At 45.8% G+C, this 21,638-nt stretch overlaps 1 pseudogene; it reads left to right on the forward strand.

The window, feature by feature from the left end:
- Window positions 1-17,340, forward strand: part of LOC137537175 (uncharacterized) — a 78,938-nt pseudogene extending 61,598 nt beyond the window's left edge.
- Window positions 17,341-21,638: the final 4,298 nt, after the last annotated feature.

The following is a 21,638-nucleotide window of genomic DNA, read 5'->3' on the forward strand; positions in this document are numbered from 1 at the left end:
ACTTGTTATATATTGGGCAGAGCAGAGGTTGGGGTGGACATACTTGCTATATATTGGGCAGAGCAGAGGTCGGGGTGGACATACTTGTTATATATTGGGCAGAGCAGAGGTCAGGGTGGACATACTTTGTTACAGAGGAGGTCAGTGCGGAGCTGTGACTGGCCGATCCTGTATGCCATGGAATACTGAGCCCATAAGATCCTTGTGGAGCAGCTACCTCCTCCACCTGGTGCATCCCACATATGCACACTCTCTGTATTACCTTATCTGGATTTCTATTAATTCTTATGCTATAAATCATGCATCTAAATACACCTGTTATCATCTGTGGTTATTACTGCAGCCACAGGAGTTTTATGTCCTGCAGTGGGAAAGGTTGTAGTCTGCACAAAGATGATGGCTGGTGGGTCACAGCTAGGGGGTGGAGCCATGTAACAAGGGGTGTGCCAGGTAGGACAGGCAGAGGAGATGGAGGCTGCAGCTGGAGAGGGGTTAGGTGGCCTCTGCTGCTTTGGTCCTGGTATTGACACTGTCCCAGCTGGGAGGTTTGTTGCTGCGTCTCTTGGAGGGTTTGGGGTTAGTAGGTGATGGACAGGTGGGCTCAGGTATGGTCAGGATATGGAGCTGCAGTCCAATCTGCGTACGAGAGGATTTGCCGTCGGAGACTTGGGCTCAGGATACAGCCGGTATTGCGTATCCTGCTGTCCCAGCAACGTAAGATATTATTCCCTCTCTAGGTCCACATGGATAGTGGGGAATGAAATAATTCGGCTTCCAGCAATTGCTGGAGGAGGAATTATAGTGTGTTATAAGTAAGTTCAGCTCCGTCTTCTGAAGGCGCTGAAGTTACTCACTGCTGCGACCAAATCTACTGCGCTGGATTGTCAGTGTTCAGTCCCATCTGCCTAGTTCATCAGGTGCCAGAGCCATAAGTAATGATAGTTTATAGCTAATTAGCTGCAGGCCTCTGCTCCTATCTTCCTCTGTCTCCAGCTGTTCTCTCCTCACATCCTCATCCATCTACCGCTGCCAGCACTGCTGTAACCTCCCAGGAATGTGTGCATGGAGAGGAGGAGAGAAGCACCAGATGATGAGCAAGGCACACTGGAGGAGAGGACTGTGGTACTGAATGTGCAGGAGCCCACAGCTTATGGGATATTATCAACCCTTCTTTTCTATGCTCTGATTTTTACTGCTAATATCTTACAGATAAAATTTGTTTTTCTTTTCAGTTTTGATATCTGAGCTCAAAGAACAGGAGAGGTGTGATCAGCAGCCTATGGAGGAGGGTGACATGATGAGGACAATTAAAGAGGAAGAGGAGACGTATGTAAGGAGTGATCAGCAGTCTATGGAGGAGGGTGACATGATGGGGACAATTAAGAAGGAAGAAGAGGAGACATATGTGAGGAGTGACCAGCAGTCTATGGAGGAGAGTGACATGATGGGGACAATTAAGAAGGAAGAAGAGGAGACGTATGTGAGGAGTGATCAGCAGTCTATGGAGGAGGGTGACATGATGAGGACAATTAAGAAGGAAGAAGAGACGCATGTGAGGAGTGACCAGCAGTCTATGGAGGAGAGTGACATGATGGGGACAATTAAGAAGGAAGAAGAGGAGACGTATGTGAGGAGTGATCAGCAGTCTATGGAGGAGGGGGACATGATGGGGACAATTAAGAAGGAAGAAGAGGAGACGTATGTGAGGAGTGATCAGCAGTCTATGGAGGAGGGTGACATGATGAGGACAATTAAGAAGGAAGAAGAGGAGATGTATGTGAGGAGTGATCAGCAGTCTATAGAGAAGCGTGACATGATGGGGACAATTAAGAAGGAAGAAGAGGAGATGTATGTGAGGAGTGATCAGCAGTCTATGGAGGAGGGTGACATGATGAGGACAATTAAGAAGGAAGAAGAGGAGATGTATGTGAGGAGTGATCAGCAGTCTATAGAGAAGGGTGACATGATGAGGACAATTAAGAAGGAAGAAGACGAGATGTATGTGAGGAGTGATCAGCAGTCTATGGAGGAGGGTGACATGATGAGGACAATTAAGAAGGAAGAAGACGAGATGTATGTGAGGAGTGATCAGCAGTCTATGGAGGAGGGTGACATGATGAGGACATCTAAGGAGGAAGACGTTATTACAAGGATGCGTGTCGGTGAGTGATAAACATTAGATATACAAAATACTTAAGCTAAATATATATAGAACCCACTCCCGTGCCACCTCTCTGCACTTCCCCCCTCAGCTCTTGGTGTCCTCTGGCCTCTTTTCCCCTATAATAAACCTGTTACATTAATGGGTGCTAGAATGTACTCCTGTGTCCCCCCCCCCTCTCCATATCCCCGCTCAACTCATCACCTCTGACTCTTCACTGCATCCAAAAATTACAGGTGAACACAGAAAACGTGATGACGGTGCACAACAAAGCCCGCAAAATCATGAGAACAAGTGTGCCCTCTGCCTGAGTCTCTAGAAGGGTGTAAGCTGGGGGTGTTCTGTAAGACACACGGCCACTTGTGCTGCAGACAAATCATGACAAGTGTGCTCCCTGCCTGAGTCTCTAGAAGGGTGTAAGCTGGGGGTGTTCTGTAAGACACACAGCCACTTGTGCTGCAGACAAATCATGCCAAGTGTGCTCCCTGCCTCAGTCTCTAGAAGGGTGTAAGCTGGGGGTGTTCTGTAAGACGCACGGCCACTTGTGCTGCAGACAAATCATGCCAAGTGTGCTCCCTGCCTGAGTCTCTAGAAGGGTGTAAGCTGGGGGTGTTCTGTAAGACGCATGGCCACTTGTGCTGCTGACAAATCATGCCAAGTGTGCTCCTGCCTGAGTCTCTAGAAGAGTGTAAGCTGGAGGGGGGGGGGGGGGGCTGTAAGATGCACGGCCACTTGTGCTGCAGACAAATCATGACAAGTGTGCCCTCTGCCTGAGTCTCTAGAAGGGTGTAAGCTGGGGGGGTTCTGTAAGATGCACGGCCACTTGTGCTGCAGACAAATCATTACAAGTGTGCCCTCTGCCTGAGTCTCTAGAAGGGTGTAAGCTGGGGGGTGTTCTGTAAGACGCATGGCCACTTGTGCTGCAGACAAATCATGACAAGTGTGCCCTCTGCCTGAGTCTCTAGAAAGGTGTAAGCTGGGGGTGTTCTGTAAGACGCACGGCCACTTGTGCTGCAGACAAATCATGACAGGTGCGCTCCCTGCCTGAGTCTCTAGAAGGGTGTAAGCTGGGGGTGTTCTGTAAGACGCACGGCCACTTGTGCTGCAGACAAATCATGACAAGTGTGCTCCCTGCCTGAGTCTCTAGAAGGGTGTAAGCTGGGGGGTTCTGTAAGACACACAGCCACTTGTGCTGCAGACAAATCATGCCAAGTGTGCTCCCTGCCTGAGTCTCTAGAAGGGTGTAAGCTGGGGGGGGGGGGGGGGTGTTCTGTAAGATCTATGGCCACTTGTGCTGCAGACAAATCATGACAAGTGTGCTCCCTGCCTGAGTCTCTAGAAGGGTGTAAGCTGGGGGGTGTTCTGTAAGTCGCATGGCCACCTGTGCTGCAGACAAATCATGACAAGTGTGCTCCCTGCCTGAGTCACTAGAAGGGTGTAAGCTGGGGGTGTTCTGTAAGATGCACGGCCACTTGTGCTGCAGACAAATCATGACAAGTGTGCCCTCTGCCTGAGTCTCTAGAAGGGTGTAAGCTGGGGGGGGTTCTGTACGATGCACGGCCACTTGTGCTGCAGACAAATCATGACAAGTGTGCTCCCTGCCTGAGTCTCTAGAAGGGTGTAAGCTGGGGGGGGGGGGGGTGTTCTGTAAGATGCACGGCCACTTGTGCTGCAGACAAATCATGACAAGTGTGCCCTCTGCCTGAGTCTCTAGAAGGGTGTAAGCTGGGGGGGGTTCTGTACGATGCACGGCCACTTGTGCTGCAGACAAATCATGACAAGTGTGCTCCCTGCCTGAGTCTCTAGAAGGGTGTAAGCTGGGGGTGTTCTGTAAGATGCACGGCCACTTGTGCTGCAGACAAATCATGACAAGTGTGCTCCCTGCCTGAGTCTCTAGAAGGGTGTAAGCTGGGGGTGTTCTGTAAGATGCACGGCCACTTGTGCTGCAGACAAATCATGACAAGTGTGCTCCCTGCCTGAGTCTCTAGAAGGGTGTAAGCTGGGGGGTGTTCTGTAAGATGCACGGCCACTTGTGCTGCAGACAAATCATGACAAGTGTGCTCCCTGCCTGAGTCTCTAGAAGGGTGTAAGCTGGGGGGGTTCTGTAAGATGCACGGCCACTTGTGCTGCAGACAAATCATGACAAGTGTGCTCCCTGCCTGAGTCTCTAGAAGGGTGTAAGCTGGGGGGTGTTCTGTAAGATGCATGGCCACTTGTGCTGCAGACAAATCATGACAAGTGCACTCCCTGCCTGAGTCTCTAGAGGGGTGTAAGCTGGGGGGGTTCTGTAAGATGCACGGCCACCTGTGCTGCAGACAAATCATGACAAGTGTGCTCCCTGCCTGAGTCTCTAGAAGGGTGTAAGCTGGGGGTGTTCTGTAAGACGCACGGCCACTTGTGCTGCAGACAAATCATGACAAGTGTGCTCCCTGCCTGAGTCTCTAGAAGGGTGTAAGCTGGGGGGTGTTCTGTAAGATGCACGGCCACTTGTGCTGCAGACAAATCATTACAAGTGTGCCCTCTGCCTGAGTCTCTAGAAGGGTGTAAGCTGGGGGGTGTTCTGTAAGACGCATGGCCACTTGTGCTGCAGACAAATCATGACAAGTGTGCCCTCTGCCTGAGTCTCTAGAAAGGTGTAAGCTGGGGGTGTTCTGTAAGATGCACGGCCACTTGTGCTGCAGACAAATCATGACAAGTGTGCTCCCTGCCTGAGTCTCTAGAAGGGTGTAAGCTGGGGGTGTTCTGTAAGATGCACGGCCACTTGTGCTGCAGACAAATCATGACAAGTGTGCTCCCTGCCTGAGTCACTAGAAGGGTGTAAGCTGGGGGGTTCTGTAAGACACACAGCCACTTGTGCTGCAGACAAATCATGCCAAGTGTGCTCCCTGCCTGAGTCTCTAGAAGGGTGTAAGCTGGGGGGGGGGGGGGGGGTGTTCTGTAAGATCTATGGCCACTTGTGCTGCAGACAAATCATGACAAGTGTGCTCCCTGCCTGAGTCTCTAGAAGGGTGTAAGCTGGGGGGTGTTCTGTAAGTCGCATGGCCACTTGTGCTGCAGACAAATCATGACAAGTGTGCCCCCTGCCTGAGCCTCTAGAAGGGTGTAAGCTGGGGGTGTTCTGTAAGACGCACGGCCACTTGTGCTGCAGACAAATCATGACAAGTGTGCTCCCTGCCTGAGTCTCTAGAAGGGTGTAAGCAGGGGGTGTTCTGTAAGATGCACGGCCACTTGTGCTGCAGACAAATCATGACAAGTGTGCTCCCTGCCTGAGTCACTAGAAGGGTGTAAGCTGGGGGGTGTTCTGTAAGATGCATGGCCACTTGTGCTGCAGACAAATCATGACAAGTGTGCTCCCTGCCTGAGTCTCTAGAAGGGTGTAAGCTGGGGGGGGGGGGTGTTCTGTAAGACACACAGCCACTTGTGCTGCAGACAAATCATGCCAAGTGTGCTCCCTGCCTGAGTCTCTAGAAGGGTGTAAGCTGGGGGGGGGGGGGGGGGGTGTTCTGTAAGATCTATGGCCACTTGTGCTGCAGACAAATCATGACAAGTGTGCTCCCTGCCTGAGTCTCTAGAGGGGTGTAACCTGGGGGGGGGGGGGGTGTTCTGTAAGATCTATGGCCACTTGTGCTGCAGACAAATCATGACAAGTGTGCTCCCTGCCTGAGTCACTAGAAGGGTGTAAGCTGGGGGTGTTCTGTAAGACGCATGGCCACTTGTGATGCAGACAAATCATGACAAGTGTGCTCCCTGCCTGAGTCTCTAGAAGAGTGTAAGGCGGGGGAGGTTCTGTAAGATGCACGGCCACTTGTGCTGCAGACAAATCATGACAAGTGTGCTCCCTGCCTGAGTCTCTAGAAGGGTGTAAGCAGGGGGGTGTTCTGTAAGATGCACGGCCACTTGTGCTGCAGACTAATCGTGACAAGTGTGCTCCCTGCCTGAGTCTCTAGAAGGGTGTAAGCTGGGGGGGTTCTGTAAGAAGCACGGCCACTTGTGCTGCAGACAAATCATGACAAGTGTGCCCCCTGCCTGAGTCTCTAGAAGGGTGTAAGCTGGGGGGTGTTCTGTAAGATGCACGGCCACTTGTGCTGCAGACAAATCATGACAAGTGTGCCCCCTGCCTGAGTCTCTAGAAGGGTGTAAGCTGGGGGGGGGTTCTGTACGATGCACGGCCACTTGTGCTGCAGACAAATCATGACAAGTGTGCTCCCTGCCTGAGTCTCTAGAAGGGTGTAAGCTGGGGGTGTTCTGTAAGATGCACGGCCACTTGTGCTGCAGAGAAATCATGACAAGTGTGCCCCCTGCCTGAGTCTCTAGAAGGGTGTAAGCTGGGGGGTGTTCTGTAAGATGCACGGCCACTTGTGCTGCAGACAAATCATGACAAGTGTGCTCCCTGCCTGAGTCTCTAGAAGGGTGTAAGCTGGACGGTGTTCTGTAAGAAGCACAGTCACTTGTGCTGCAGACAAATCATGACAAGTGTGCCCCCTGCCTGAGTCTCTAGAAGGGTGTAAGCTGGGTGGTGTTCTGTAAGACGCATGGCCTCCTGTGCTGCAGACAAATCATGACAAGTGTGCCCCCTGCCTGTGTCTCTAGAAGGGTGTAAGCTGGAGGGGGGGGGGGGGCTGTAAGATGCACGGCCACTTGTGCTGCAGACAAATCATGACAAGTGTGCTCCCTGCCTGAGTCTCTAGAAGGGTGTAAGCTGGGGGGTGTTCTGTAAGACACACGGCCACTTGTGCTGCAGACAAATCATGACAAGTGTGCTCCCTGCCTGAGTCTCTAAAAGGGTGTAAGCTGGAGGGTGTTTTTTAAGACGCACGGCCACTTGTGCTGCAGACAAATCATGACAAGTGTGCTCCCTGCCTGAGTCTCTAGAAGGGTGTAAGCTGGGGGGTGTTCTGTAAGACACACGGCCACTTGTGCTGCAGACAAATCATGACAAGTGTGCTCCCTGCCTGAGTCTCTAAAAGGGTGTAAGCTGGAGGGTGTTTTTTAAGACGCACGGCCACTTGTGCTGCAGACAAATCATGACAAGTGTGCTCCCTGAAGGAGTCTCTAGAAGGGTGTAAGCTGGGGGGGGGGGAGGGGTGTTATGTAAGAAATCTCTGAGACAACTTTCTGTATCCTTCCCCTAAACCATGATGGTGAACGATCTTTGTCTTCAGCTCATTTGAGAGTTGTTTTGAGACCCCCATGTTGCTACTCTTCAGAGAAAATTAAAAGAGGAGAAAAACTTACAATTGACCCCCTTAAATACTCTTTCTCATAACTGGATTCACTTGTGTATGTAGGTCGGCGGTCACTGAGCTTGCCAAGCCAATTTGAGTTCCAATAATTAGTTCTAAAGGTTTTGGAATCAATACAATTACAACAGTACCCACATTTATGCATTTGCATAATTTTATTTAAACAATTATTGCACACTTAATTTTACGTCTCAAATATCACTGCGTGTGTCTCCTATATGATATATTTAACTGACATTTTTTGTCGTAACAACCAACGATTTATACAGGAAAATCATGACGATTAACAAGGTTGCCCAAACTTTCACATCCCACTGTATGTAATGCTTAAGTCATGAGTGCCACTATGACTATATATAATATAAGAGAATGTTGTGCCCACCCTTCAACACTGGGTGATGGTGTGAGTCTATAGCCCAGAACATTATTCTTCATGAAGACTATATGCCTCTGGGTTTCCCTTCCCCCTTCTGGGCTCTCAAGTTATATTTTACTGTTACACGTTAGTAATTAGTTTAACTGCCTAAGATAAGTTTCCTCCTCCCAGTACTGACTGGGTGTTGCTGGGCAGTGGACCTCAGCTGTTCGTCCGTGTATATATTTACACACCGGTAAGTTAGTTAGTAGCCTTTCTCTTAGCGGATAGTGAAGAGTAGGCGGGGTTTGGGAATAAGCTACTCTGCGAGTCGTTAGACGTAGAAGGGTGGGAGTTGAGGGATAAGGGAGTTCGGTAGGTCACGGTTCATAACCGCTTAAGATAATAATGTTTATTTCTAATATTTTGCTCTTCTTTCCAACTTTTCTCTCTACCTTTGCCCTCTTTTGGGCACAACTGCTTACGAATTGTTACATGTATAAATATTTTACAACTTCTGATGCCCTGGCAACTGCACGACAGGTAGATCTACCATCCAGCTTGACCTGCGTTTCATGGAATGTTCCGGGTCTCAACTCCAAATTTAGGAGAGCTTTAGTTTTTAATTTCTTAAAAAAATATCATCCTCCTATCTGCATTTTGCAGGAGACTCACTTAATCGGTAGAACTATAATGGCCTTAAAAAAACCATGGGTGGGGCATTACTTTCACTCTACATATTCTACTCATTCTAGAGGGGCTAGTATCCTATTACATAAATCCTTACACATGACAATACAGCTAGTCAAGCTGGATACCTCCGGCAGATCTGTATTAATACAAGCAATTCTTTTTGGGGCTCCCTTCATTATAATTGGTTTATACCTGCCACCCACTGGAAGCATTGAGCTTTTAAATTACCTCATTACCATAATAACTCAATTACCACCGGCCAAAATCCTATGGGCTGGAGACTTCAATGTAGCTCCCAACCCAACCATTGATAGACTGACCCATACTGGACCAGAAAGATCCAACCTAGCTGCATGGGCAGAAACACATTCCTTAACCTCCCTGGCGGTACAATAAATCCGCCAGGGGGCAGCGCAGCACTTTAAATTTTTTTTTTTTAAAGCATGTAGCTAGCCTAGCGCTAGCTACATGCTTCCCCCCTACTTTCGCTATCCCTCACAACCATCCGATCGCCGCCGGCGCTTTTACCCTGCAGGGATTCTCGTTCTGAATGGGATTCCCTGTGTGGGCTTTCCCGTCGCCTTGGCGACGATTGCGATGACGTCACCGACGTCGTGACGTCAGTGGGTATTCCGATCCACCCCTCAGCGCTGCCTGGCACTGATTGGCCAGGCAGCGAAAGGAGTCTGGGGGCGGCGCGGATAGCGACGAATCGGCGGGTAGCGGCGGCGATCGTTATGCACATGCAGATAGCAAAGTGCTAGCTTTGTGTAGCAAAAAAAAATTATGTAAATCGGCCCAGCAGGGCCTGAGCGGCACCCTCCGGCGGCTTACCCCGTGTCCAGCACAGGGTTACCGCTAAGGAGGTTAATAGATATGTGGAGATGGAAACATCTGAGTGAAACTAGATACACCTGCTCTTCTACTGCACATAAAACTTTATCACAAATAGATCTCATTTATACAACAGATGATCTATTGCCAATGATTCAAAAGGTGGACATATTCCCTAGTGCTATATCAGATCACGCTCCTGTACTTCTCACATTAAACTTGGAAGGTGTCCTCGGGGCTAGGTCATGGCGGTTATCCAGATTCTGGATCTCGGAGCCATTGGAAGATGCTGCTGTCACTAACAAGACCACACAAGTCTTCCAACTGACTAGAGGTACTAGACAGGGGTGTCCCCTTTCACCGAGTCTATTTGCCTTGGACAGCGAACCGCTAGCAATCATGATGAGACACTCTAATAGCATTGTGGGATCTCACTCTATGCAGATGACGTCCTCCTATATCTAGCAGATTCGGGTCCCTCTCTTACTGCAGCTCTGGAAACTGTAGACTATTGTGGCCGATGGTCAGGATTGAAAATAAATAAAACACAATCTATTCTCCTCCCACTGGATGATAACTTCCCATCCAATAATAACCCTGGCCTAATGTTACAGTGCTCAAACAAATTCACATATTTAGGCCTGGTGATACAGAAGGACCTTCAAATGTTTCTAGCCAATAACTTTATTCCCATCATAAAAAGTAAAAGATAAATGTAGCGCCCGGCAGGAAATTCCCCTAACCTTGGTAGGGAGAGTTAATGCGATAAAAATGATGTTACTACCTAAAGTTACGTATGTTTTCCGTAATTCACCAGTCTGGATACCTAAAAAATACTTTACAGAAATAAATAAAATCCTGATTCCCCTTTATCTGGTCCAATAAACTCCCACGCTTATCGCTAAAAAGCTTGGAATTACCGGTAGCAGAGGAGGGCTTATCTATGCCTAATTTCTTCTATTGTTTTCTGGCGTCAATACTAGTTACCATCAAATGGCGGTTTTCTCGTGATGAAAACAACCCAGCTGTGGTGGTTGAAGCAGCCATTATGGGCTCGTATGAAGCTCTTTTAACCACTTCAGCCTACAGTGTTGTTCACCTTATGTATCCGAGCAACTCTGGCCTTCCATTCACTCCCCAATAACTTTATAACTACTTATCACAATGAATTGATCTATATCTTGTTTTTTTCCGCCACTAATTAGGCTTTCTTTGGGTGGTACACTTTGCTAAGAATTATTTTTTTTCTAAATCCGTTTTAACAGTAAGATTGAGAAAGAAATGGCCTCAGTTTTTGGCCATTATAGTTTGAAATGAATACATGCTACCGTAATTAAAACTCATGTGTTTTGTTTGGCCATTTGTCCCGGTTATTACACCATTTAAATGATCTCCCTATCACAATTTATGGTGCTGGTATTTTATTTAGAAATAAAGGTGCATTTTTTCAATTTGCGTCCACCACTATTTACAAGCTTATAATTTAAAAAAATATAATAATATACTAATAATATACTCTCTTGACATGCATATTTAAAAAGTTCAGCCCCTAGGTAACTATTTGTTTTTTTTGTTTGTTTTTTTTAATTGTAATTTTTTTTTTTATAAAAAAATGTATTTGGGTAATTTTTGGTGTGGGAGGTAAACAGCTAATTTTGAATGTAATATAATGTAATTATTTAATAAAAAAAATGTATGTGGGTGTAGTTTACTATTTGGCCACAAGATGGCCACAGTCAAAAAGTCCTGGAAGCGAATGATCACGCTTCCAGGAAGTAGAATGAGGACGGGAAGCTTGTTTTTTGCAGAAAGACCGCGGTCTCCGATAAAAGAGTCTGCGGGGGACTTAGATCGGTGAATGAGAACTATATTCCCATTCACTGATCGGGGGCTAACGGCAGGTGGCGGGAGCCCCCCCCCACTATGTAAAATGACATATAAAAGTCGGAACTGTCCCAATAAATGTGACTATATTTGGTCTGGATGGTGCGATAAGTACTGTAGGAATGTATTGACAGACATTTACATATATATATATACCAGGTGAGGTACTTTGTTACATGTTGTCTGAGGAAAACTTTTACAAAAAAACTATACATAATCTCAGATTGCCGTGTACTACTACACTTACAGCACCCATGCCTGCTCAATGAGTGTTTATAAGCTCTGACAGAATGATTTACTCTTCAATGAAAAGAGATATATGCTCGATAAGCTCCAGTGGGGGGATAGGATCTATCGGAAGGTATCTAGAATAATCAATATTCACAGAGACTCTTGATATTGCACAAGTTGATCATTTCAGTTATATAACCAGTGACTCCGGTTCAATGGATGAATGAAGATTCTTTATTCGATATACGACAATAATCCATGAAATATGATACATACGTGCTGAGACTGTGTGTAAGATGGATATATTCTGACGTGTATAACATGTTAAGAAAAACAAAAGTTTGCTTTCCTAAAACAGAAAGAATTTGCAATAATTCAGGTTGGAGTGAGCTTGAGATGTCTCCCAGTGCACCACTGCTGAATATATGCAAATTAACCATTGTACCCTTAGAAGCTAAACACACCTCCAGAACCGCTGGAATGCAATGATGTGTCAGCTTGTTAATATGTACAGAGCCATAATAATCCAAGATGCTTACAGACTGTTTCGGATTGTTTGATCCTCATCAGTGCATGGCATGGATTAATTTGGCTCTATGCAGTAGGGCTTGTAACACCGAGAGGTACAGACTAACCAGCAAGCTCATGGTGACCCAGAACTCATTGGAGTGTGTAAGGGACTACAATGGTCCTAAAAGCCCCCTTACTAAGATGTTAAGAAAAACAAAAGTTTGCTTATATAACATGTAACAGTGATAATGATACTTTCTTCTCTTCTTTTTCTTCGCCCCTTCATGTGTCTCTTCACATCAGGGAGCCACTATCTTTCTTTCTCCTCTTTTGTTTTTTCTAAGAATGTATTGGCTTACCGTTGTGTTCTTGTTCTGGTATGTTGAAATGTTTTGTTATGTTGTATTTTGTATGCAAAAAACAAAAATACAATTAAAACGTACCTGTTAAAAAAAAAATATGCAAAATTATGCAGCTGCTGCATTTGGTCAATTTCCAAACTGCAAAAACTGTGCATCAACTTGGAATTATCAGCAGCTCACTGACCATCCCTAATGATAATTGCTCCTCCCCTCAATTCTCTAACAGGAAGTGATGATGTTTCTCTATTTGCAGGGCGGAGTCCCGGCATCAGGAACCTCTCAGAGACTCGTCTCTCTGTATCCACAGACTGCACAACGGATGATGATGTCACTGGACAAGAGTCTCCACAAGATACCCTGGTTACGCCAGATATCCCCCCAGACTCCCCTAACCTGTCTAACCCTGAGGGGCCTCATACCCAGCACAGCTCTCCCCCTGCTGGAGGGTCTCATTCCTGTTCCATGTGTGGGAAATGTTTTGTATGGAAATCAGAGCTTGTAAGACATGAGAGATCTCACACGGGTGAGAAGCTCTATTCTTGTGCTGAGTGTGGGAAATGTTTTGCACAGAAATCACATCTTATCACACATGAAAGATCTCACACTGGTGAAAAGCCTTATACATGTGCTGAGTGTGGGAAATGTTTTGGGTATAAATCAACCCTTGTGATACATGAGAAATCTCACACTGGTGAGAAGCCATATTCTTGTTCTGAGTGTGGGAAATGTTTTATAAAGAAATCACAGCTTGTCATACATGAGAGATCTCACACTGGTGAAAAACCCTATACATGTGCTGAGTGTGGGAATTGTTTTGCACAGAAATCAAGCCTTATCTCACATGAAAGATCCCACACTGGCGAAAAGCCCTTTTCATGTGTTGCATGTGGAAAATGTTTTGCACAGAAATCTTATCTTCTCACTCATAAATTATCCCACACTGGTGAAAAGCCCTATACATGTGCTGAGTGTGGGAAATGTTTTGGGAGTAACTCAAACCTTGTCATACATGAGAGATCTCACACTGGTGTGAAGCCCTATTCATGTGCTGCATGTGGGAAATGTTTTGGGCATAAATCAATCCTCTTAAAACATGAGCGATCCCACACTGGTGAAAAGCCTTATACATGTGCTGAGTGTGGGAAATGTTTTGCACAGAAATCAAGCCTTATCTCACATGAAAGATCCCATACTGGGGAAAAGCCTTACACATGTGCTGAGTGTGGGAAATGTTTTGCACAGAAATCACATCTTCTTACGCATAAAAGATCCCATACTGGCGAAGAGCCCTATATATGTGCTGAATGTGGGAAATGTTTTGGGTGTAAAACAAATCTTGTCCAACATGAGAGATCTCACACTGGTGAGAAGCCCTATTCATGTACTGAGTGCGGGAAATGTTTTGGTCTAAAAAGAAACCTTGTCAGACATGAGAGATCTCACACAGGTGTGAAGCCCTATTCTTGTGCTGAGTGTGGGAAATGTTTTGGGAGTAAATCAGTCCTTGTAAAACACAAGCGATCTCACACTGGTGAAAAAATGTATACATGTGCTGAGTGTGGGAAATATTTTGCACAAAAATCAAGCCTTATCTCACATGAGAGATCTCACACTGGTGAAAAACCTTATACATGTGCTGAGTGTGGGAAATGTTTTGGGCGTAAATCAATCCTTATCTCACATAAAAGATCCCACACTGGTGTGAAATCCTACTCATGTGCTGAGTGTGGGAAATGTTTTGGGCATAAATCACACCTTGTCACACATAAGAAATCTCAGACTACGAAATCCCTATTTTCAGATGCTGAGTGTGGGAAATGTCTTGGCTAAAAGTGTTCTGATACACTTTGTCTATTTGCACAAAGAAGCATAATTGCACAGTATACCCAGAGGCTTCTTACATGATACTAGTGTATTGGTTTGTAAAGCTTTAAAGTTCCTGAACTGAGGTGACATAGTGAGATAAATATGGGCACATATAGTGCTAAGCCTAGTTAGAACTTGCCTGTGATCACTTTTTATATTTCTCATTGGAAGGGTTAATAAACCAGGGTTGATATCGATGCAAATGAGGCAGGTTCTGCAGTTGCATGCAGCCATGGCTCTCCTGAAGAGTAAATAGAAGCCAAAACACTTTTTATATGGCTTATCAAACACTCCTGATAACAAGAGTGCTGAAAAGTGAATGATTTGTTTTTGTTGGGAGCTGACTGAGCCAGATTTTATGTCACACTGATATGGCTGCTTTGTACAATTCAGAGTCAGAAATTAACTCCCTTAACTACTTTGGCCTCCTGGACGTACTAGCTACGCCCAGGAGGCCATGTGCGCGTCCGCGCGCTCCCGTGGCCGATCGCACGCGTGCACGCGCGCTCCCGGCCGCGGATCGTTAGCCCACGAATCAGTGAATCGGGCTATGGTGCCCGATCACTGATTCCTCTCCCCCGCAGAAAAAGCGACAGCTTCTCTCAGAAGCTCCACTTTTTCTGGCTGTTGCGTCCCCCGTACGTCCCTCTAAGCGTGTGTTACGCTTAGAGTGACGTCATGTAAACAAACTCATGGCTGCCATCTTGTGGCAAAAAAAGTAAAACTACAACTAAAAGTGAAAAAAAAACCTTAACACACATTTACATTATAAAAGTTCTGTTTACATCCCACCCTCCCAAAAAATACCCAAATAAAATGTTTAATATAAAAAAAAAACATTACAATAATAAAAAAAAAACATGTAAATATTTACCTAAGGGTCTAAACTTTTTAAATATCAATGTAAAGATGAAATATTTCTACACTTTTTTTATTTTAAACTTGTAAATAGTGATCGATGCAAAATGGAAAAAATGCACCTTTATTTCCAAATAAAATATTGTCGCCATACATTGTGATAGGGACATCATTTTAACGGTGTAATAACCGGGACATATGGGCAAATACAATACGTGAGTTTTAATTATGGAGGCATGTATTATTTTAAAACTATAATGGCTGAAAACTGAGAAATAATGAATTTTTTCCGTTTTTCTCTTATTCTTCCTGTTAAAATGCATTTACAGTAAAGTGGCTCTTAGCAAAATGTACCACCCAAAGAAAGCCTAATTGGTGGCGGAAAAAACAATATATAGATCAGTTCATTCTGATAAGTAGTGATAAAGTTATAGGCTAATGAATGGGAGGTGAACATTGCTCGGATGCATAAAGTGAAAACGACTGAAGGCTGAAGTGGTTAAATTAAAAACAAGAAGGCGAGACTCCAAGAAAGCTCTGTATACAATTGTTATGTACCTAATGTGAGCAGCAGATGTGGGAATATTAGAAGATCCCATTTATCCAGAATGAACTGAGGAAAGGAGATTTCCCTCTCTGTATTTTTTTACATTCATAAAAAATATGTGAACCTTTTATTTTTTGTGTGTATCATTGGCTGAGTTTCTACAGAGGGTTGCAACTGTGAATAAATGCAATGAAAATAAAGTCCAAATAAGAAATATAACCCTCTTTTCTAAATAAATAGATCCCTACTTGTGGCCCTATAGATGGCGTTTGTACCCCAGCTCTTATGGGTGCTGTTGCCGTGTAGCAGGAAGCTAGCTTAGCCAGAGGCATTGTGGGTATTTGTATTATTCTGTCACCCCGGTGGGAAAGTATAGGGAGAATTAGCAGTGGAGGAGAGAGAATGGCTGCTTGTCACCAGAGATCTGGGCATGTGCAGAAAGATGCACCCCTCATTCATTACATTTCATGCTGAATATCCCCCCAGCCAGGCCTCCTACAATCCCCCTATGTGTAGGGTAGGGAGGGGACCCTCGTACCACTTCTGTGTAGCAATGCAGACCGCCAGCACCGCTTGTTCCCAGATATCACATATATACCAATCTAAGGGTCTGTAATTTGATATAGCAGCAGCTTGGGAGTCTCCTCCTTACCCTCAAAATGTGGAACTTCTCTAAAGAATAGGGGTGATGGGCAAACTCCAATGCCTCTGATTCTCAACAGAAGCGTATAGCCCAATACCACCTAGTACTTTGTATATTTATTTCTGATTATATTTTCAACATTATATATGTAATACTATATATGATTGCTCAGTAGTTTGGTTATTGATTTGATACTGACACCAAATAGATTGACAAATGTAATTCTACAACTGGCGGGGCCCTTGCCAACTGTCACATCTGTCAAATGTTTGTTTACTTCAAACGTCTCAACACATATTACATCCCCTGTTATAGAAGTCATTATAATTTATTATAATCATTCTCACTTCTATAAACCAATGTTTATATAGCACTCACATTGCCAATCACTCGCATATTTCCAAGGCTTAGGATATTCACTTTCTCCCTTTACTCGACCTTGCTGAGAATTTCTTAATTTTAAATGTTCTAACAATTTGGTATGTGATGCAAGTACTGTTTTTGTATACCAAATAATAAGGGCTTGTGTACACAGAGGGCATTTTGCTTTTGTTTGTTTTTTTAGCTCTGTCGATTTTTAAAAATGCCCTGAAATCGCTAGTGCACCGATTCCTTATGGGACAGTTCATATTGGTGTGTTTCGCCGCTTTCCGCTCAGCAAAGCGCTGCATGTACCATTTTCAAGGCAATTTTGCTACAATGGAAGGTTTAGGAAAAGCACAAAATGCTCACAAATTGCTTTATCCGGCGATTGCGGTCGCGCTTTTATGAATAAATACATTGTACTTCCGGGTGAAAGAGTTCACTTCCTGACTGACGTCAGGAAGTGAAAAAACGGAATTGCTCTACAAAAGCGCTTTGTACAAAATCGTAGCGCGCAGTGGAGCGCCGGGAGGGGGAAATGTGCAAAAAATCAAAAATCTCAGGAGTCAGTGATTTTGATTTTGGATGTGAACAGAGCCTTACAGGATGCAAGAGTATGTTTCCTGCTGCTGTAGTAACAAGTGTTTTTCCCCTATTCTCTTCATTGGTTTTCTTGAATTATTTAAAAAATGTAACTTAAAATATTAACAATCATATTCTACCTTCTTTCTGATAATGACATGTAATCTCTTCTGCCTGTAATTCAACTCTTAAAGAGATCCCGAGGTGGGGTTCTGACAACGAAATCCCCATACAGAGGCTGGGTCTGCCTATACATCCCAGTCTCTGTTGCTATCCAGATGCCCCCTAAGCCCCCCCTGCGCTCTGCGAGACCCCATAAATCACAGCCGCGCTGCTGACATGCAGCGTGTCACATCGGGCTGTGTTTTCTTCTGTAATGCCGCTCCCCCGCCTCCTGCATAGCTCCGGTCCCCGCCCATGTCCCTTCCCTCCCCACTGTTTGGAGGGAAGGGACACGGGCGGGGACCGGAGCTATGCAGGAGGCGGGGGGGGGGAGCGCCGACACTGACAGTACTAGGTAAACACAGCCCGCACAGCACAGCTGTGATTTATGGGCTCTTGCAGAGCGCAGGGGGGGCTTAGGGGGGATCTGGATAACAACAGAGGCTGGGCTCTATAGGCAGACCCAGCCTCTGTATGCAGATTTCGTTGTCTGAAACCCACCTCGGATTCTCTTTAAGATAGACTTAACAATAGACCTTAGTTGCTAAATATTTCTGTTTTTTTACCCATTTTATGAAAATGTATTAATTTGTATAATACATATTGTAAAGAGAAACTGTTAACTTTTGTTTGAAATTATTGCATTTATGTATTTGTCTCTTCAATATACTGTAACTCCTCCATACAACCTTTATGAATGAACTCAAGGAAAAAAAAAACTTTGAATCACTTCCTAACTGGACCTTACTTAAGGTGGACCTGAACTCTTGCACAAGACTTAAGGAAAACATAGAAAAATGCGCCCTGTATGTATTTAGAGAGTTTAGCCTGTCTAATGCCCCCTTATTTGTGTCTAATCACAAGTTGTAATTTGATCACTCCCCGTGTCACCTGACTGCCATTTTCAGGTAAGGCAGATAAGCTCATTTGAAAGCACAGGATGGTAATATGTCTGCTTCCATGAAAGCAGGAAGGAGAAACAGCGCAGATTTATGTTCGGATTTGTAACCGCTGTAACAAAGAAATGTTTTCCTTTCAAGGTTATTATGCTGTTGCATGTATTTTAGAGCAGAGAGGAAGTTCTGAGTTCAGGTCCGCTGTAACAGCAAACCTTCTTTGTTCCTTATGTGTAATTATATCACTGTGTAAGTTAACTCTTTCATTTCTTACAATAAACAAACCTTTAAATATGACGACAAAACTGACAGTCTCTTCTTAAATAAGCAAACCAATAACCTTGGGCTGAAAATGTAAACGTGATGATAAATCTGACCTTTCAATGTCATTACTTTTTCATCCATAGTAAAATTATTATAAATATTAGCTGAAATAATAACAATGCACATCACTAATTGGAATTCCTGACATTGTTACAGGTATTGAAATGTTCTCCCTTCCAGCTATTGCTATAATTGTGGTGTAAATACATTCATCTTGATGGTATTCATGTCATTTATTTGCCCTCAGATCAGTATGATTTAATGTATGATTTCCAAAAAGGATGTCCCGCTACACCAGTTGGCAGGTACAAAACTCCAAGTCTTCATTTAGAACATCAATTGGCACACAGGAAAAAGCTCACATGTATCGGAGCTCTGCTTGGCTCCTTAACCTTAGCTATGATTAATAAAGCTATGTATATTAACCACTTGATGACCCAGCCTTTACCCCCCCTTAAGGACCAGCGCTGATTTCGCTGATCTGTGCTGGGTGGGCTCTACAGCCCCCAGCACAGATCAAACACCAGGCAGAGCGACCAGATCGCCCCCCCCTTTTTCCCCACTAGGGGGATGATGTGCTGGGGGGGTCTGATCGCTCCTGCCTGCGTGTGGCTGGCGGGGGGGACCTCAAAGGCCCCTCCACCGCAGGATTCCCCCTCTCCTCCCTCCCTTCCCTGGAGATCGGAGGCTGCACAGGAACGGATCTGTCCTGTGCAGCCTCTAACAGGCTCCTGCCTGTCATGTGACAGCGATCCCCGGCCGCTGATTGGCCGGGGATCGCTGATCTGGTACAACGCTGCTACTGTTAGCAGCGTTGTACAAATGTAAACAAAGCGGATTATTTCCGCTTGTGTTTACATTTAGCCCGCGAGCCGCGATCGGCGGCCCGCAGGCTAGTCACAGAGCCCTCCGCCGTGAATTGACAGGATGCAGCCGCTCGCGCGATCGGCTGTTTCCTGATTAATTAGCCTGCAGCCGGCGACGCAGATGTGCGTCCCTGGTCCTGCAGCTGCCACTTTGCCGATGCGCATTATGAGTGCGCGGTCGGCAAGTGGTTAAGGAGCTAAGCAGAGCTCCGACACGTGAGCTGTTTCCTGTGAGTTAATTGATGTTCTAAATAAAGACTTGGAGTTTTTTACCCTGCCAACTGGTGTAGCGGGACATCCTTTTTGGAAATCTGGCTTTGAGATGTTTTGGATCCCTGGCTGTCAGCTTGATTTGCAGTGGTGGTTGCAGCGGCTCTACCTCCTACCGATGATTTAATGTATACCTGTATTTTTTAAATATATTATTATGCTAGGTATGAGACGTATATACTGAGGCTCAGATAACTCGTAGTCAAAAACGTAAGCTAGGGTCATACACGTGAGATCAGATGGCTGCTGTAAAGAAACACGGAAGAGCCGCCGCTAGAAGTCAGCGGGAGGCGGCTCTTTCCGCGCATGGCGTGGCGGAACGCGGAAAAACCGCCGCGTTGGACGCGGCGGTTAGCGCGCATGGATCTGCCACAGACACACTGACCCAGCGCGGGGAGGCCGCCGCCGGTACTGAGGCTGGTCAGCTGACATTTTCAACACCTCTCATTGGTCCAGCACTTAGGGAGGGGCCTGGAGAGTGTTCTGGTATATATACTGCTGGCTGTTCAGTTGCTGGTTGTCTGGCGTTGCGATCACTACGTGGTAGCACGCAGACCTGAGTCAGATCCGAAAGTGTGCCGGGACCAGCTGGAGCTGTAATCCTACACTTAGCTAGATTCTGTTGATAGCTTAAAGTACTAGTTTGATTGTGATTATCTGTTATGACTTTCTGCCTTGCCTGACTATTCTTGTGAACTCTGATCCTGTACCTCGATATTTCTGATACTCTATTGCCGAACCCCGGCTCGCCTTTAGACTCTGCATCTGCCTCCTGATTTTGTACCTCGATATATCTGATACCCTGTTGCCGAACTCTGCCTGTACTTTAGACTCCGCCTCTGCCTTCTGAATCTGTACCTTGTCTGTCCGTGTGTGTACGACCTGGATTGTCCGACCTCGAGAACCGACCTTATTGTTAGAGGCGGTTCCCAGTCCTGGTAGTGACACTTCCTTCTGAGTGTCACTCTCGGATTGTCCTTCCTACTTTCAGCCTGACTCCTCCTCCCGGGAGAGTTCTGGTCCACGGAAGGAAGTAGTGCAGTACTCATAACTGTACTGAGGCCTAGTCCTCTAGTATCACTGTTGCACCAAACACTCCTACTCTACTCAGGTGTCCAGAGGTTAGCTTGTATATCTGATTATCGGTGATACTGCAGATCATCAATAATCGGGTATATATCTGTATTCCCAGTGATACTGCAGATCACCGGTAATCAGATCCTCTCTGTGTTACACCGATCGTTACAGAACGCCAGACCAAAAAAGACAGATGGACGCACGCGCTGACCCTCTGGGTGTGCTTGCCACTTCGGTGGATAACATCCATCAAGCACTGGGCCAGCACAAAGCATTAATTGATGCCCTATCAGGCTCTGTGCGAACCCTTCAGACGTTAGTCGATGAGGTGCGATCCCCTCCTAGTGATGACATACGTATGCCCGTACCTGAAAAATTTTCCTGCCACAAGTCTGACATCCGGAATTTTAAGAGTAGAGTGTTATCATATTTCAAGTTGAGACCCCGATCCTCGGGGACTGAGACCCAACGGGTCATATTTATTAAAACCTTGCTATCTGGTGACTCCCAGACTTGGGCGTACAATTTGCCTGCCGGCGACTTAGCCCTTACCTCTGTGAAGGAATTCTTTAAAGCCATGGCAGTAATTTACGACGACCCAGACCTTGCCTCGACTTCTAAGCGGAAGCTCAAGCTTTTGCGTCAGGGCAAAGGTCCGGTCGAAGATTATGCGGCTGAATTTAGAAGGTGGTCAGTTACAGCTAGGTGGGACACTTATGCCCTGTTGGATTGCTTTCTGTCAGGCCTATCTGATGAGGTCTCCGATCTGATGCTGAGTCAGCCCGAGCCCAGAACAATCGATGAGGCCATTTCATCGGCCATTCGCATCGATCGCAGGTTGCGTTATCAGAGACAGACCAGGGGCAGCCATCGTGTCAGGGTAACATCTTACACCGCACCTCCCGCTGCAC

The sequence above is a fragment of the Hyperolius riggenbachi genome, chromosome 10 (genome assembly GCF_040937935.1).
Source record: "Hyperolius riggenbachi isolate aHypRig1 chromosome 10, aHypRig1.pri, whole genome shotgun sequence".
Taxonomy (NCBI): domain Eukaryota; kingdom Metazoa; phylum Chordata; class Amphibia; order Anura; family Hyperoliidae; genus Hyperolius; species Hyperolius riggenbachi.